The sequence below is a fragment of the Hylaeus anthracinus genome, unplaced genomic scaffold, assembly GCF_026225885.1.
Source record: "Hylaeus anthracinus isolate JK02 unplaced genomic scaffold, UHH_iyHylAnth1.0_haploid 11989, whole genome shotgun sequence".
In the NCBI taxonomy this organism is placed as follows: Eukaryota; Metazoa; Arthropoda; class Insecta; order Hymenoptera; family Colletidae; genus Hylaeus; species Hylaeus anthracinus.
The window spans coordinates 9,908,138-9,923,988 of NW_026534337.1; the positions used below are offsets into that span (position 1 = coordinate 9,908,138).

Sequence of the window (15,851 nt, forward strand, 5' to 3'; positions counted from 1 at the left end):
CTCTCTGTCCGTCGCGGCACGGTTCCCGATTCGTTGCACGTCCCTTTTCTCTGTTCAGCAACGTGTAAAAGCCTCGAGAAATCGAACGTGCTTGCGAGGTAACGAGCGAACAGCTCTCCGAACCCGACGGAAAACTAAAAGCAATCGGGAGCGTTACGAGTTTTACTGCCCTACGGGATTTCTTATCTTATTGCCGTTACGTAACCGGCCAACCAGTTATTGTAGGATGCAGGCATTAAGCTGGCGAAATAATACAGTAACACCGGCGAAATAAACCGCGCTTTGAAAGGGAGAACGGCGTAACCTCGCGACGATTTTTGACGAAATTCGCTTAACCGACCGCCACTGAATGGACACCGGAACGCCTTCTCGCGCTCATTACGAAACTCAGCCGAATTTACATTATCGTCGTTTCTCGATCGAACAGTTCCAAGTGGATTGCAACGCACAGAAGCCGCCGCTATTTGCCTTGTAAAATGGTCGCTTTATCGTGGCTGTCCGTGGAACGCTCGCAACTTCCAGATCGGTGAAATTTATTTGAAAAGAGGAACGCGGGAACTCGCAAAACAAATCGGTACTTTCCTTTCTGCCGTAATCGATTTTATTTGTTAGCTTGGCTTCTTTACCAAGACATTTTCTTGTACCGACTACTTACGAGTAAGTTCCCAATTTCAGTAAGTTTTTCTAAGTAAATTAATTTTAAGAGAGAAACGTTAGTTTATGTCGAGAAGTTTAACAAGTAGAATAAATACGTCTTGTCGAGAAACATTTATGCTCGAGGTTCTGCGAAGGGTGGTGCACACGGTTCGACTAAAGTAGATACAATGACCAATTAGTAGCTCGCATGCGGGGAGCGTTCATTCGATTAAAAATTAAATTAAAAGAGATTAATGCATCAACGTCGAGCTAGAGGTACCGCGACAGGAGTCGTTTCGAAGAGATTCGAGTACAGGTCGTGTGCGTTTCATTTCAAGATTAATTAACGGTCGACGTTAACATGCGAATGCATCGATAGCCACTCCGAATCAGTGCGACGTTGACGTGACATACAGTAATTACCTCCATTATCGGTATTAATTAATGGAGAGGCTATTTTCGAAGAATATCACGTGAACTCAATAGTTGTTTCAATACGTCAATATGCATGTTCTAGGATTGAAAACTGCTCTCAAAATTATAGACTGAGCGCCTATTCATTCATAACTGTGACTGCTGAAATTAATGCATGGAAATCAGTCGAGTCTTGTTCGTTATCAGCTCCAGCGTTCTTCCTCTAAACTCAAAGAAATGAAATGTCCAGAAGACTTCGGCGCAAAGATTCTCGGTTAACAGAAGCTTCGGTCTTCCCTTTCCAATTCAAATTTTAACGCTGCCGTTAATTAACTCGGCGGAGCGACGCGGAAAGGAGGGAGCACGGTTGCAGCCAGATTAACTCGTCGAGGTGTCCGCCGCGTTCGAGTTCACGTGCGAGCGTACGAGGAATGCACGCCCATTTTGCGGATGGCCTAGGGCTTCCATAGCGCGATACGTAACATTAAACCTGGCCGACGAAGAAGAAGAGTGCCAGGTTGTAACCCAATAGGAGCCGGTGCTGGACACATTTGTGGCATGCGCCAGCTTCGCTCTCGTCTCCGCTCGCGCGCTTCCCTGGCCGTTTTCCCGCTCGTTTTTCTCTCCACGACGCTTCGTTAGGTCGTGCGTTTTAATTAGAAACGGAACTACGGATTCCCGCGGAATTTACCTCGCGTTAACGCCGATTTATCGGCCGCGTTCCTCCTATCCTCTTCATCTTGATCTTCGAGACACGCGCAAAGTAGGAGAGACTGCGCGACGAGGATCTTTCGACTTCTGTTTATTAAAAGGGATTTTTATGGGTGGATATAAAGTAGAAAATCTGGTGGAGGAATTTTGCATTAAATTGTAGCTATACGTTACACCTTGTTAAAGAGTGCGAATGTTAATCTCATGTATAGTACAGTCCCGAACAAAATGATAGAACGTTTGATGCATTTGTATATTTCATATAACATAATAGGATATATAGACATATTACTCACCCTATGTATTAGATACGTCCTTCAAAGTATCCACGTAGAATGCAAATTTGTATCTTTGAGTCGGACAAAATGATAGAACATTATTCAAAAATATATTTGTTCGAACAGAAATACTTTATCGTATTCTAAATTAATATTTAGTGAAACTACCTTTTCGCTGTATAATATCTACTAAACGATTAGGAATTGATTTAAATAATTTCTTAATACGTTTTTGTCTTAAAAGACTCCAATTTGTAACAATATTTTGTTTTAATTTGTGTCTCTTCCAATGGTTAGCTTCAGTTTATAGATCTCAGATTTCACTTGAACAGAAGAACTAGCTTCAATGTGTCATGTTAGTCGACACGAAGCATTCGTAAAGCCTTCTTCCACATCATCCTCATCCGTATTTACAGCCAGGAGTAACAGTTAGAATTAATCTACGAGGTGCCAGGGAAAACAGGACTGGTTTCCTACATCTGATCTAGACCAGCCTTCGCACGTCTCGCACGCCAAGAGAAATGTTTCGCGGCGGCCCTTTAAATTATTTCAGTAGCCTCCCAGATGAAACGATCGTTCTCGGATAGTTAACCAAGGTGTTGCATTCCTTGCAATAAATTTCCCTCGAACTGGATATCACCTTCTGCTAATAAACTCGAAGCAATGCAGGCTCCAGGCTGCCCTGGGACTGCTTTAACGCGAAATGAACCTGGACGATGGTAAAAAGGGAGTTGAAAACGGCTCGCGAACGACTACTACGCGTATGGTCACGTCGAGGAACCGTATAGAGCGAAGAATGATCATTTTTGCCGCTCGCGCGACAGGATTATATTCATCATCTCGGTGGAAAGCCGAGGATCAACGCGCGGCTGATTATACGCATCACGTAACAGCCTATGAATACAACGCGCTGCTAAGGAGTCGCGAGATTTAATCTCGTCGTGAAACAGGAGTTGGAGATTAATCAATATGGGTGGAAGTTATCACTATAATTTATACCGCGACTCGCGAGAACGAGGGTGGACGCGTGGCCGTAATGCGAGCCTCGCGGTAAACTGGAAATCGTGGCTCAATTGTTGCACACTGAACTGTTAGCTTGTTTCACGATGACTTCGAGAATCACGATCGAAATACAGTTGGATATTAAGATAATAATTATAAAATTATTATTTTTTGTTTTGCTCCTTTGTTTTTCAATACGCACAAGAATTAACACTAACTCTACCGCGATCGGTCCAATGACCATCTTCAAGATTTAGTATAGATTTCTTGTATGCAATGCATGAATTATATACAATTGTTTCGTGCATTATTCAATTCAGTTTCGCGTAAAATATCATTGCATTTAATTCGAAAAAAGTGTCAATAAGACTAGCCACTTGTTCTATATCACAGTAGAAATAGTTATAAATGAACGTCGGTAGGTTTAGCGATAAATTTCATTTAAATCAGTTCCTATATCGAAGTGTCCCATGAAATTTTTCTCAAATATTAAAAGACGCCAGGACCAGTTAGTTTAAGGAGGCCTAAGAGGATCATACTTATATGTATGACTCAACTTGCATCGAAATCTTCTCATTAACCATGTTAAGTAGAACGTTACTTCTATATCTTCAAACCTTTGATTCTCGGGATCCCCCAAAGAACTCCCTACGTTCACAACCCCATAATCCCGCGTTTCCACACGTCCCAATTTGTTCACGACCATTCATCGAACTTGGCGGTACCAACCGTGCACAGAAAATTCTGCATCATGGGCGAGACGCGGACGCGTGGCCGGTCGGTTGCACCACGTGACGACTGCAAAAGTAAGTGGCTGACTTAAGTCGAAGCTGAGTCGGGCACAGGTGTGCGAGCGTAATCGCGATGTCACGGGCGAGTCACGGTCCTCTGCCCTCTCACATCATTCCCCTCTTCTTCTTGCTCTTCGGCAATCTCCGCTTTTCCTCTCCTTTCTCCGCGCCCTCCTTCTTTCTTCTCGTCGTTACCGAGCGCAGGCGTCTCCCCGTCGAACGTAAGCGGCACTCGAGTCCGCTTTCTGAACGTCGTCGACTCGCCCTTTCTTACCCGTATCGTAATATCTTGTTTTATCTGCTCGCTTTGAAGGTAACTCGTTACGTTCTTGTTGATCCGACAAGGTACATTTTCACCGGCGCAACCCGCTCGACGCGTGAACGCGCATCGTCCTCGCTCCGTCCGGTTTTTGGCTCGTTTAATCACCGACCGTGGTGCAAATCGCTCCACGACGCGTTTCGAGTCCTTGCTGCCAACTCCGCGTATCGTTCGACTACATTTATGGAGGATGGTAATACATGGAAAGCCGAAATATACATAATGTATGCGTAATGTATTCCGATTAGTTAATATAATAGTATTAATGTTTCGTTTTGCATATGGGGATACCTCTCCGGTATGTTTAGCATATATTTTTTGTTATATTGGCTTGTATTACAAATGCATACGAACTACTGTTTAATTATTACGATATAGACATTCCGCTTGGATGGTTCGATCATTTTACAGTGGACTTCTAATAATTAAGTCACAATTATATGTTGGAGATACTTGTAGATGCTCATCTTTTGGTGTTTTCAAAGTCCAAACATAGAATTTCCATCGATTTTCTATCAATTTCAACGAGAAGCAAGTCTCGAGTGCACGATGACTAATACCTGTGCAGGTATTTGCAAGTTCTCCGGCATTTCCAGAGGCCCCTCGCGTGGGAGGAAGGGGCGAAACGTGTCCGATAAATTCGAGTATCCTTTATGATTCTATTCAGAGTTGACTCACGTCGAAGGTGCTCGAGGAATGTCCGCGAGTTACGCAGCAATGTAAACACTCATGAAAGTATCGCGACGTTATCAATCTACAAATAGATTAAACGACAGGCCATAATCCAGGGATCTGATAAATCTGATCTAGCAGAGCCGATTAACTCGATGGATTACTCGCTAATTGCAGGATTTTTCTCGAGTTTCTGCGAGGAAAAACGCTCGTCCTTGCGCGCGCAAGGGGAGCCTGCTAGGAAGCGTCGCGGAAACAGCGGCACGCGTACATGTAACTCGTTTCACGACGGAGGCAGGCGCCTGCCTCCCATAATTTCAGCTAACCCCGAAGCCTGACCCCGGCGCACATGGGCCGAGAGCGTGTCACGTCACGTCGGCCCCAGGAATACTGGCAATAATTGCGGACTCGCGGGAGCTCATGAGACGGCACACGGGACCCAGACCGAAGGAAAACATCAGGGAAGAAGGAGAGAAACGTAGGAGGGAACACCAGAAGCGAGGAGAGGAGGCCATGTGGCGAACAGTAGTTGCTCTCCGTCGAGGCCCACGAAGAGAGAGCCGACCTCTCGAGTCATCCACCCCTGAAGGAGAGAAGCCGACGGTAAATGTTCCAGCGGCCGTCTTCGTCGTCGCTGCCGCTGCTTCTGCTTACGCGCTTCTCGCTTGCTCCTCTCTTTCTCTCTCTGTGGTCGATGCACCGGTTGTTAAACGCCACGACTCGGCAGAGGGGATTGGATGGTAAATTAAATGATAGGCGACCGCTCGGTTAGGAGGTTTCTCGTTGAGATCTAATCTCTCCTTGCTTCGTTTTTAATTCGATCTCGTTACTTCGTCGTGCATTTCTCCAGCTCGCGACGGCACCGACGATGCGATTTTTAACCAGCCGTTCGGTGCAAGGTGACGTCTCCGTTGTGGGGTGTTCGACTCTTGAAGCAGTGTATTAAGGCTCTAGAAAACAATTCATCAGAACTTGATACACAAGTGCTTTTAATGTCGATATGACTAGCTTGCATCCAAACAGTAGCTGCTGTATCACTTTTATTTTCTTTGAAAATGTATAGATTTCACTTGGGTAATTAAGTAATTCATCACGTAAACCTACGGAACATGCGTATTCCAAGAAGGAACAATCGGTTGAAGAACTGTAGCGATAAAAAAGTCATCGGACGCTTAATTAGGGGCGAGAGGTTCGCCGAAACGCGCCGATTGACGTGGATAGAAGCGTACAAGCGTGACGGCTAATGATGACCAGTGGCTGGAATTGTTGGAGGTAATAGCCGAAAGCCGGGACGGGAGCCGACCCTAATTTTCACTCTTGAATAAATCGTCAGTAGCTGTTACCAGTGCCGCTACGCTGTAAAGCTCTGGCTGCAGCTGATGCACCGTACGCGCCGAGGAGAGGAGAAACAAAAGGAAGAACACGAGAGGGGCCACTGTTCGCGAAAGAGAAACATTCGCCTGCGGTAAAAACCGGAACATCGTTAGACAATTCTCTCTTAAATTCGCGAGAGAATTTTATTTTACTCCGTTCTTGTAATTAAACCTTTTTAGACTGCCTCCTTGTCATCATATACACTTACACAAAACGAAATATTAATATTATTATCATAATTAATAGAATATATTCTACGTGTTATATTTTTGTAATGCATTCTTTATTAATGTACGTCATTGTACGTCGTAAATGCATAAAATCGAGCTATGATAAAGATGAAACAACAAATTGACGAATATCAGGAATGTTTTAATCTGTAAAATAAATATATTACGACTCCTACGTCGTTGAAATCCTCTTGTTTGAATTATTCAACATGATAGATGGCAATAAAACGGCGTTTAACGATCGCAATGGCTGGTTTATCATGGTGCATAGATCATTAAGCGTTCTACTGAAAAATCTAAGTAAATCAGGGTGATTTTGACAGGTAAATTAACTTATTTCGCTAATGCGTTTTATCGATTTATATTCTTTTACGACGCAAAACGGGAGACTCGTATGGGTTAGACTAGAAAAGTTCGCGATAACCGTTCATTATATTTGCATTATTAATTCATTTGTACGCGTTTAGACCCGTTTATTGGGGTATGATTCATCGGAGACACGCGATACTTAACCCTGTATCGCGTGATGTGACTGATTGGGAACGCAGTAAAAGAAATCACTATACAATTCGTCGAAAGAATTTTGTGTACAATTTTTTCGGACTAAACGTGTAGTCCGAAAAAATAATTTTTGTTTAACGACATAAAATAAAATTCATGGAATAGAGGGTTTAAGTATCGCGTAATGGTCTCTATTACTTGACAATCGCATCCAAGCACTACAGCATAATAGCGCATCATCATTTGCGGAATTGCTACGTTTAATTTCTCGTTTGAAGCACTGCATATGTTTTTTCCCGTTTCACGCATATTTACGTACCTCCAAGTACGTGCGAACGTTTACGAAACTTCGCGATACGTGTCTTGTCGCGAAAATGAGAGTACATTAAAAAGGATCAATAATTCATCACCGTAATTCCCTTTCTTTCCACTGTCTGGGAAACTTTTGGGACGTAATGCGCCGTTTAATGATACCAAACGCGGGGATAATGTTGAGTTGACTCGGAAGTTCGTTCCGGTTTTTAAGTAAATTAGGGAACTCAATCCATATACTTACGATTGGCATGAGTGTGGGAAAGTTTTTTGGCAACGTCAAATGTACACAGCTCGACGGAGGATACCAACAGCTTTTCGATGATTATTTTGGAAAGAAAGAAACCCTTATCAACTATGATGAATTCTTCAAATTTTTTGTTCGAGAGACAATCTTTTCCTTAAAAGATCAAACAACACTCGACGATCGAATTCAACTCTCGGCTGAGGCCAACGACCATTCGTCGCAACATTTCATCAAACTCTGCGTCTGACTGTTCGTTTGTGAGAGAACCAGGAGAGTTCCACTGACCTGTCCCAGCGACCACTGCCCCGTGGACAAAGACAAAGAGAGGGACGAAAGGAGGAGGGCAAAGAGGAGGCCCCGGTGGTCTGCAGTTGACGTAGCCGCGGCGAGCGCAAGCTTGGGTCCGCGCGAGGGGATCGTGGCCGCAACTGAGAGACATAGGACAAAGCTGGAGCGTAACGCGTGCACGTTCTGGGCGGAGTAGGAGACCGATCCGCAGGGCCAGGAGTCATCGAGTGACACACGCACGACTGCCACGCTTCGTGGTCACGGTCAAAGCGCACGCGAAACGCCAGCGACCAGGAGGGACACGCTTCGGTTGCCCCCGCAAAACGGAGCACCTCGAGGATCGAGCCGCCAGGTTCTTCGATTTCGATCGGGAACGTCGAGATTGAGTTTCACGGTACAGGTGAAACGAAGTCGACGATCACGAGCGTAGTCTTGCTTTATTTATGAAACAAGACTTTCCAAGCATCCTCGGGGTCTTCAGAAATTTTTACGTAGCGAGACTTGACAGGAAGATTCACAGAAACTTTGTTATCGAATGTCGCGTCTTTTGGCCCCTTTTAAATCGACGAGCAGAGATGCAGTGATTATTTTTTTAATTTTTAAATCGTCAATCTCTGTTTGCAAATGAATTTTGAAATGAATTGAAATTGCAAGGGAAGTTGTTGGAAGCTTTGTTCTATACCTACCCTGGGAAGTCGCACATTGAATATCTTTGCAAAATTAATATAATAACAGAGACTACAGAGGAAACAGAGTAGCGTATATAAAGAGCACCTAAATTTCATTCAGCCAGCTCGCCAATTTCGTTCGCATTGCCACAAGTGAATCTCGTACGTGAGTCGCGGTGTATATAACGCGCGTCGCCAAGTAACACAAGGCTGAGGAAACTTGTTTTGCTCGGTATGCAATCAATCATTGGTTTGACAAGGAGTTTTATGCGGTCTTTCGAGCAACAGAAAATTGAAACGTGCCTGTTGAGGCTATTTACGTTCCGACCATCAAGAGCGAGGTCCTTCTCGGAGCATAGACAACTCAGTGCGCCTTAGACGTAACGCAAAAAGACAGTGAAAACTAAATTACACTAATCACGAGCTAGGAAAAGTGTGGAAGAAAAAGCGACTAACAGTTTCATACGAGTGGATGATGATACAAACAAAAACGATTCTATCTCTCCAATCTCAGACGCTTCAGAACTAATCTAAGCTCTTAAAAAACTCAATCATCCATGATAAATGAAGTCGATGTCCATCGAAAGGGAGCTTCCGATCGTTCTAAATTCTCCCTTAATAAATGTTCATGTCCAACCATCGCAAATATAAAAAAAATAAGGTAGTTCGATGCATCCGAGCTTCCTTTGCTTCATCCTGACAGGATTCGCGAATTTTACGACGAGCGTAATGTACACGTATAGACGCAACGCGTGTGTATCATCGATCGATTATTATTTATTTTCTGGCCCCGAGGTGCTCGTTACGACGTATAAATAAATCACGCGTCTCCGTGCTACCATTATGATACTAATCCAAGCGAGAAGCTCGTCGACGGAGACTAAACGGGAACGCGAGATACATAATTAGTTGAAGAGAGGGTACGAGCCACGGAGAGAGGGGGTGTGGGACGGGTAAAACGGGTAAAGTAAACATCGTTCCCCGGGACTGGTTCACGAAACGACGCGAACGAGGATTCGGATCAGGCCGGGGCTCGAACGAGAACCGGCGCCAAAGATCCTAATGCGATTATAATTAGTAGCATTTTCCAGCCACGGATACGGAGAAATTGCGGCCCTCCCGAGGGGGTCGTTCGTCTTCGAACGCGAGGAACTGGAACTCGACGACGCCTCGGGCTTTTCTCTGGAAGCTGCCGATCCGAGATCAAGGATGATCTCGTTACCGGGATCGTAACACGATAGGGTGTGTCGATCCGAAACTCTCTCTCTCTCCTTGTATCTCGACGCACGGCTCGACGCGTCTTACGAGCATGTGTAGCCGTGTGCGTGGGTGTCTGTGTGTGTACGCGACGGGTCTCGTCGTGGTTCGATTCGTCGAAAAACTAGAATCGCGAGACTTGTTCGAGGGTTGTTTGGCCACCGAGTCGAGGATAAATGGCGATCGAGATGTAGACACGATTCTTCTTTTAGTCTCTATGGGCAGAATTATAATAATACGTGTATTTTTCTACCTTGGTTTCTCTCAATTAAAATAGTAAAGATACACTGATAAGTTTTGCTGTTCATGATTTATAGAAAGTTAAGAGTGAACTGTTTAAGCTTCCATGCCTTATTTTCTATGTCTACTATATTTTCTATATATATGTGCACAGGGAAATGTTTTTCTTTTAGAATCCATTCTGAGAATCTCAAAACCCAAGTGATCATCCCTCAGGTTTTCACTCCTTGACTTGCACCTGTCTAAGAGTCCCTTTGCGACACATACGACGTCAGCCTGTTATCAAACAATTTTCCAAGCTTCCCAGCTGCCGAGTCCTCCTTCCATGGCCTTGCTCTATACTCTAATTTGCCTCGTAACCCTCTGCTGCCAAGTGTCGTCCAGAATACAAACGTTGCAATTTGCGAATCGACACCTTTCGAAAAGGGACCGCTCGTTTCGAGCATAGCGGTCGATTATATCGTAATCAGCGCGACGGGGTGAAGAGAATCGTGTCGCCCCGCAACGAGTACAGGTATCATCAGGCTGGTAATGGCTGACAAACAATTATTACAGAGGATAGGTGGAGACACGTCATCGTGGCACCATTAAGCCGAGTGGCACGTATTTCCACTCGCCGTTCGGCTCCCGTCTCGTAAGAGTTTAATCATTTCTGCAATGGTTGCAACTTCCCTTCAATTAGGGCTGGCTCGAGGTCGACCAGCCACCTGGGTAAACCTTCTCGAAGTGTTCGAGACGAAAGCTTTTTCCCTTATCGAACCAATGACTCTCCTTCTTCTGCTGATCGTGGGGCTTTTTTCGGCCGAGCCAGCAGACGTTAATTAGAAAGGATGATCGTGTGGGATCTAGATTAAAGAAAGCTGCTAGTGATATAAATAACATCGAGTAAGGCGGGTCTGGCACGAAGGTGTCCTTCGATTTGGGCACGATCCCATCTTGTGAGGGTACCATTTTTTTTCTCCACACATTTGCAATTAGCCACTGGACAACTCGTTGTAGATCGATGTAATAATTTAAGCCGTGGATAATTTGAAATATTTATAAGTGGCGTAGTATTTTAAAAAATAAAATGAAAGCAACGAGAAAGGTATAATTAAATAATTTTATACAATTTAGAGCTTGACACTTCGAGTTCCGGTGACTGACAGGTTGACGATCCTCCAGGACATTGACTGCGAAATGAATCTGTATGTATTCATTTTGATTGCATGTTTACGAATGTTGATTACGTCTTATTGAAAAGGAAGACGCGGATACGACCCACGCACGCCCACCACCTTTGTCGGACCCTTTTTTCAATCCTTTCATCGACCCTTCCTGAATGGAACGAAACCAGAACAAAAGGGTATTGCCTCCGCCAAAGGCACTAAAGATTCTTTGAAGTATCGGTTCTTTCTGCCCTTTAGAAAACGGGAAACAGGAATTTAGCATTCATTCCCTGGAGAAATAATACGAGTACCTTCACTCGAACCTGGCCTGAGATCGCGTTCCGAAGGGCCAGATGTAACAGAATTTCTCATAATACACGTACAGCCTTCTCCTCCAAACGCAAACGTACTTGCTGGCGTGAGCAATCACGAAATAATAAATCCTCCGCAAATCACTGGATCCTTAACACGCTCGCTACAATGTGTCGCGTATGCGTGACTCGCGGATTCCTCGTGAAAAGAACAACGTCACGTGTGCGTGACATCGATGATTTTCTACTTTATGTCCGTGTAAAGTACGAAACGCGAGCTGTTGACCAGGTGGCGCGCGATGAGCGGGCACGTTATTCGCGATACTTGGACGATTCGACGACGCACGAACGTCTTCGGGTCGCTTCAGTCTCGAGAAAAGAATTATTCCTGGAAGGAAGATAAATGTATTCAAATAAGAGCGAATGCGATATTTTGCGTGAATTGGAAAAGCTGTTGAGAAATGAGGGGGATATTTTATTAAATTGTCGAATTCCCGGAAACGGGAGCAGCGGTGATCCTCGAGGAGGAACCTCGAAAGTGGCAGCATCTCGACCCAATTTCCACCCCGTCGCACCCTGCGCGACGGGTCGGCTCTTCCGCGAAGTGGGCACCGCGTTCCGCGAAGTTTGCGACACGGCGCATCGGGGCACGAACAAAAAGGTCGGAGGAGGACGGAACAGGAACGTAGGAGGACGAAGCGAGACGGGAACGGGAGGGAAAAAGAGAAACCGAAAGGGGGAGACGGAAGAACCCCTCATTAGCAAGGTAGTCCGCGGAGGGCAGTGACGTTCGCGTTTCATAACACGTTGCGAGCGCACGCATGTGCACACGCGACTACGACGACGACGACGAGGACGACCATCGCGTTCCTTCGTGTGGCTCCTCCGCGGGGTGACGCACGCCCACGAGTCGTACGCACGGCACAAAAGGGCTGAAATTATCCAGGAAGCGAGGAACCTATGCTCACCCGTAAAGAACGTCTTTCCTCGACCAGCAGCGGCAACAAAAGGGGCCCTCCTCGCGGGGGGTGGGGAGGAGGAGGAGGAGGAGGAGGAGGTTAGGTCTCGCGTATATTGCCGTAATTTTCACTCCGTGGCGCGGGGTAGGGTGGGACGTCCCCTCGAACAGTGCTACAATCTCTGCTCGGAACGTATAATCAAACGAACCGCGATGCTCGGGTCAGCGGCTGATAGCATCGAGACGTCTTTTTACGTCGGAGAAGTCGTTTACCTTCCTCCTCGCGGTTTCTGTCTACTTCTGTTCGAGTCCTCCTCTCCCCGCTTCCGTCCCACCGCTTACCTACCTCGTGTTCCTCCTCGAGAGAGATCCACCGATCCGGTTTCGGCTACTGCGGACGTTACGCGTCGTGCCCCGACGGTCGACGTTTGGGACTGGTCATTCATCGAGATTCCATCTTTTTTACGTGGAAATATTGTTTCGGAAAGGTTCGCTATTTTGGATAAGGGCTGTTTAGTGGTCTTTAAAAATATTGGGTGGAGGATGCTTCTTGAAATATAGCTCATCGAAGTAAGGCTCAAATATTCTGTATATGTGCGATCCTTCGAATCAAGATTCTGTGTTTGGTTATATACTTAATTATTGACAAAAGGAGTACAATATACCATATACAATACACCAAAGACAGATGTTTCAGAAACCTCAGGATTGTATGAACTACCCTCTTACATTTGAGCCGTTCGTTGCACAAATCGATTAACTCCACGAAATAAAAGGTTGAGAAATGCGATGAAATGGTCTCTGAAATAAATGATTTCTTGTTCAATGGCTGAAAAAAATGTTTCGATTAATGGTGTTAATCTTTATTATTCAAGGAAGTTTGCGACTATACCAAGTGCGTTGACACTTAAATTTAAAATTTTTCAAAAAGTGGAGTTAATCGATTCGTGCCGCGAGCGGCCCATTTGTGTAATTTACTAATCATAGTAATGAAATAAATCGAAAATGTCGATAGCGAGGAGTGTCCAATCGAAAAGCTGCCACAGCAAATGGAAGCATTCGCCGTGATTTATAAGAGTGCTCGAACCGTAGAATTCTCGATTCACCTTTATCGATAATACGGGAAAGGAACGCAATGGATGTATTCGCGATAACGAACGGAAGCATTGCCTTTTTTAACGCACGCACGACCTCCTGTTTCCCCCGGGGAACGATAGCCGCAAAAAGTTGTCCTGGAACCGAGAGACGAACGTATTACACGGTTTGGTACTTTCTGGGAGTCTCGCGTCGATAACCATCCGGCTGTCGAAATAAATCTGCGATTCCTTTTTTTTTCCTCGAGTTTCGCTGGATCATCTTCGCGTTATCGGGCTCGTATTATCGTCGCAATTTAGATCCCGCGTTATCGATAAGAGGTCCTGGTGACGACGAAACGTATTATCGTCGCGACTATGGCCTATCCGTCAAGTCTGTCGCGGTAGAATCTCACGCGATGCGCTATAGCGCGGGGGCGAATGGCCTTAGGGGATGCTTCGCCCCATCGCGGAATAACACAATATTCAATTTGTATCTAATGAATATAAATTAACGAGCCACCGATTGGTCCACTCCGTTCCCTTCTAGGAAGAAAGGGTTGAAGCTTTGGAAGTTGATTACTCGGCGTTAAATTGGAGTACGAAGAAATGGCTCCTAAGTATCGTGGAAGATGTGGAACTTTTTCAGAAGTTATTTCAGTTTTATAATAAAAATGCTCACGGTATAGATTCTGGCTCGAGTGAAATTTGTAAAAAATTGAAAGAGAAGAGATCAAAGAGAATTAAAAAATTTATGTTGTAATCCAGATAGAATATCCGGAATGTCCCGTTAGCATTCAAAGTGACGATTGTCTGAGCGCGTCTCCGTAATTGGAACACTCGCGCTATTTGTCTTCGTTTCCCTGCAATTAATCTTGCACACTTCCTAGTTACTCGAACGTGTTGACAATCTTTGCACGATTCCCGAGGCAAGAATCGCGAGCCAGCACGCCTCCAGCGTGACGTCAAGTGTCGCCTGTTAACATCCGATTTGCGAAGATCGTTGCCACAACGGGACGCGCTGTCTTCTTCGCTTTCCGTGGCTACCTACGCACAGTAATCTTCGTGGTCGAGATTAAAGGCATTAGCACACTTGACAACGAACGAATGAGCTCCTTAGAATTGTTTCAGTGACGTTCTTCTTCTTCAACATCCCGGGGCCTGTCTAAATTTATCAGCTATGCAAGTGGAATTTTTCAAAATACAAAATACCGATATTAAAATACACTATATCAATGTATTTTAATATTATTCAAACGGCGATACTACTAAAAATATAAAATTTGTAATTTGTTCTGGAAAAATTAGGTAATCGTTTACACCGACCAAGCTATTTTTTAATCTTGCTCGTATCCACCTTTCTCCTGTCCATTTTCTGCGTTAGGTTGTCGCTCCTTTCGCATTCATTTCACTTATCCTCGCGGTAATTGCACGCCCGAGACCGACGTCCGCGGAATCGTTGCGCCCACGCGACTTCCGCGACGAATAAACACGAAACGCATACTAACTGTCTTCGCGTCATGTTCCGTGGAACGATCGGTTGTCAGCTCGAAATGAGTCGCGGATTTGGTAATTGAGTTTGCACAACGAGTTGCCACCGCGTCTTGGATCACGAAATCGTAATTCCGGTGCAAAGTTACGTTTCCAATCATCGTGACGCTAGTTTGCCATTTACTGTTTGCTGATCCACCCTTTCACTTTGCTTCTTTTCATCAGAATTATTTTACAGTTTCATATGTTCGTGAAACAAAAAGCCGACGAATGCGATGCAACGATGTGATGAATTCAAATAAATATTGTAGAATGTATAAATATAAATGTAGTTTTTCTTCTGTATAAATACTTTCATGTAACGGTATATAAAATTAATAAGAAAGAATAGCCAAAAAATAATCGTCAGTAACGTTACAATTATGTGACTATGGGACTGGTGGAGTTAATCGTTTTATGGATTCGTAAATGGAATAATAATCAGTATTTTTCGTGTTCAGCTGCTAAACTAAACGCAGTTTCATTCACATTATCGATAACTCGTTTATTATAAGAGAAAATTCAAAAATCCTCTTACCCGAAGAATGCTCTTTTTCATATAAGTACTATTACACATTAAACAAACGATCCACTTTTATTTCTCGTCATTCGAGAGTTGCATCAGGCTGCACCATTCTAATGAAACAGCCAAGCATCGAGTACCCTACGCGTTCAATTCTCGAAAACTGATCAACCCGGTCCACCGTTTTGGAGTAATACGCAGCTGGAAGCCCGGTGATCGGGGTAAATTCAACTTTGCCGGCTCGATTTCCACGCTTAAATCGAAACCCCTGTTCGAAACTATTTCTCCGTTGACGGTGGTCGGGGCAGCCGGCCGATAACGCGTTAATTAAACGGCTAGACCAGTGTTTGACGAGTTTAAGTCGCGAG

At 44.7% G+C, this 15,851-nt stretch overlaps 1 protein-coding gene across 1 annotated transcript in view; it reads left to right on the forward strand.

Annotated features, from left to right (window-relative positions):
- Positions 1–15,851, forward strand: part of LOC128887947 (uncharacterized) — a 478,906-nt gene that overhangs the window by 363,082 nt on the left and 99,973 nt on the right. The gene's annotated exons all lie outside the window — the stretch shown is intronic.